The sequence below is a fragment of the Etheostoma spectabile genome, chromosome 24 (genome assembly GCF_008692095.1).
Source record: "Etheostoma spectabile isolate EspeVRDwgs_2016 chromosome 24, UIUC_Espe_1.0, whole genome shotgun sequence".
In the NCBI taxonomy this organism is placed as follows: Eukaryota; Metazoa; Chordata; class Actinopteri; order Perciformes; family Percidae; genus Etheostoma; species Etheostoma spectabile.
In genome coordinates, this window is record NC_045756.1 from 8,712,317 (window position 1) to 8,715,665 (window position 3,349).

Consider the following 3,349-nt stretch of genomic DNA (forward strand, 5'->3'; position numbering starts at 1 on the left):
GGGGCTTTCTCCACACCATTGACATTATAATTGGAAGCACAATGTTGGCTAAAATCTTGCCTGCTGTGGTATTACGCTTCTCCTTATTGTACTGTCCACACACTTCTGGCCATATATGTTAATCGTATTGTAACACTAAAGGCCCTGTCACACAAGTGTCTTCAGTGTGTTCAGGTGCATTCTGGGTGTATTGCTATCATGAGGCAGCAGGAAGTGATCGTGCCATTGACCCACAAAAACCTCTAAAGTCAGTAACGCAGCATTTCATTGGTGGTGTCCCATGTTGAAGTGTCCTTGGGCAAGACACTGAGTTGCTCCCAATGCTGCACATTGGAGAGTAAATGTGTGTGAGTGTATCTGGTGAGCAGTGTATGAATGTGTGTGAATGGTTGTAAAAGCTAAAAGTAAAAATGATTAGGGTGCAAATCTTCCATTATAATAGCAATGTGCCAAGGTAGAAACGCGCCTGGCTTTTAAAGGGACTGGGAGATGACCTCTGATTGGTTGATTGCATGTTACGCCTAGAACAAACCTCTAGTTAATAAAGACACTAAGTACACCAACACTTTAGAACCATGAGCCCGGTGCACAGAAGACCATTGGATTTGGCCACGCCCTAAACGCACCTCAGATCGTTAAAATAGGGCTGTAGAAGTTTCAGGGAACGCCCATCTCTGTCAATAAAACAAAAATAAATCAGAAACCTATGAGGCATCACCTTCACTTTAGTCACAAGGAAAATAAGAACATCACATTTTTGCCGGGCGGCGATGACCTGGGATTTATCCTACCGGGGGAAAAAAAGACACCCAACAACCATGTAAACCCTAAGTCACACAGCAAACCTGACAGCAATAAAAATACTACTTGCTGCTTTGGTTTGAAAGCAAACACGTGCAAAAAAGAAAGAAACTCATACTCTTTTTTTAGGTCCCCTGTCCATTCTCCACCTGCAGCCCACAGCGGTGACATCATGGATTACCTCACCATGAGAGCATGTTCACCAGGGACGTGGCCTACATGCCGACGCTGGACTCCGTCCAGGGACGCCCTGGATGGACGCAGCTTGTCGCATCTCAATCTCTCTGGCAGGAAGCCCCGGCGCACAGTGGACATAAATCAGATGCAGTAAGTGGACTCAGTAACTGACCGTCATAAACTGCTCTCACATACTAAAACAAACAGGCAGGATACGCTATCCTCCTGTGCTCGGTTAAGTCACAGCCAGGAGAGCCCTTTTTTTACGGTCGTCTTGTAAATGTAGTGAACTGATGTTTTCAATTAAAGTCGACTCAGAGGTGAGTTTCTACCCTTGATTCATAAACCGACCGTAATACGTTTTCACTGAGTCGTATCTCTCTCTCGAGTTGATCCACTCTGTGAGGTGGAGGCGCCGAGGTCGGCCACACAAGAACACAGGTCCAGCTGCGAGAGGAGGTGAAGGTTTGATAGAAGCTTTGGGAGGATGTACTCCTGCACATGTGAAAGGAAATCACAAATCTCAATAGGCCGCTCTTATTCCAACACTCTGCTAATCAGGGACACAGTGGAAACCTCGGTGTTGCTTCGGAATGATCACTGGGCTCAAGTCAGGAATTCTTCTTTAACAGTGTTTTCTCAACCAGGGGCGATTCCAGGAATTTTTAAGTGGGGTGGCACAGGGGTAGTCTGGCTGTCACCAAACCAAGCTCAATAGATTTTAGATTGAGCGTTGATCTGGGGAGTCCGCTCTGTTTTTTCTCTGCACAAGAGGCGGGACCGACGGGCATAGTTCAAATGACTCTGTTTGCAATTGGATAGTCCTTCAACCAATCACAGCAACGGTCCGGGTGACGTAGAAGCGACAGCGGCGTCAACGGTTTGTTGCTCTTCGGTGGCGTTCACTGGCCGCTATGTTGAATGTAAAAGAAGCTGATTGGTCGCTTCTCTCGTCATCGACCAGCCAATAGCGCGCCAGGTAGATAAGCCAGTTTGTGATTGGTTCCTGCAAATTTGTGAACGGAAGCAGGAGAATTAAACGTGCACATTTCCAGACCGGGCTGCAGGGCAACATCAAATCTCAGGCAGAGTGGGCGGGGCTTACCCAGTCTAGCACAGGGGGGGCATTTCATCAGAATACAGCATAGGAAATATTGGATGAGATAGAACAGCCCAATGGAATTCTGCTGAATAAAACAAAACGATTTTTCAAGCGATCCTATGCTGTGCTATCGCATCATGCTAAGCTAAATGCTAAAGAGGGAAAGTTGCTGTTTTTTAACCCTTTTGAAGCGAGTCATCCAACGGGAGTTTTACCAGAAGACAAACAGACCCCAGAAATCTGCAGACTTTCCCTTTAAAGTTAGCAGTTCATAGTTGCAGTCTTGCAATATGTGACCCTGCCAGATCTCCCAGTCTTTACATGTTCTGACAGTCTTTAACGTTGGATGTGAGATGCTGTCAGACCTTCTAAAGTCTGTTCAGAGTCTTCTAGCGTGTGAAAAGCATTGCAAACACGTTTTTTTTCCCCCATGATACCAAGATTTTCACCTGACAGTGACGGCGTGTTCACCTTTGATATCCAAACAGGCATCAACACACACAGTCGGCCCTGTTTGGGACTGCATTCATCACCCTGAAAGCGTGTCTCTCCACCAACATGCAGCCCGAGTCAAGACTGATCTTATTACCTTATCAAAGGTGGAGGTGTCTGAGGCTCGGGGGGGGGGAGCAGGAGAAAGAGGGGAGGTAGGAGGGGTGGATGCTTTTTCCTTTGACTGGCTGGCAGCCGACGGGACAGCGGGCGTATTTATCCCTTCACCGCCGGCTTATCAGCAGGTCCTGTAAATCTACCTGACAGGTCTTTACAGGTGCCGTTAATCCCGCTGATTCAATTCATTTCGCTAACTGCCTGTGCGCTGCCTCCCTCCGCAGGGGAAGATCAAACCCGTCGCTCCGCTCTCGCCGAGTTAGTTTGTGTCGCCCTCGTGATGGAAAGCCCAAATCCACTCTCTCTAACACGGAGATGAAAGGTGGAACGCAGCCTCCGTAGCCGTCAGATTATCCCCAAAAACATGTTTGTGCTTCTTTATTCGCTGCACACTGGGTCTTCCTTATTTACTGGGGAGAGATTTGCCGCGCAGGTGTGCAGTTTTTCAGCAAAGTCCTGCCACACGCTCGACATTTATTATTACCTCATAGCGGCCCTGTCTTGTCCGACAAAGCTCTAAATTTCCATTCTTAGATATTCCGTGCAAAAAACAAATCTTCAAATTCCAGATGCAACTCAGACGTCTGAAACCCAACTGCCGCCTCTCTGACCCGCAGAAATTGATGTTTTTACAAAAGTGCTTTTTCTTATCCCCCCCCC

The 3,349-nt window shown here is 47.4% G+C and overlaps 1 long non-coding RNA gene across 1 annotated transcript in view; it reads left to right on the plus strand.

Moving 5' to 3' along the window:
• Positions 1-1,765, plus strand: part of LOC116674098 (uncharacterized) — a 19,056-nt gene extending 17,291 nt beyond the window's left edge. The window contains exons 2-3 of the long non-coding RNA XR_004327973.1: positions 1,465-1,467; positions 1,662-1,765. This is a non-coding gene — a long non-coding RNA (uncharacterized LOC116674098). The remainder of the gene's footprint in view (positions 1-1,464; positions 1,468-1,661) is intronic.
• The last annotated feature ends 1,584 nt before the right edge of the window (positions 1,766-3,349 follow it).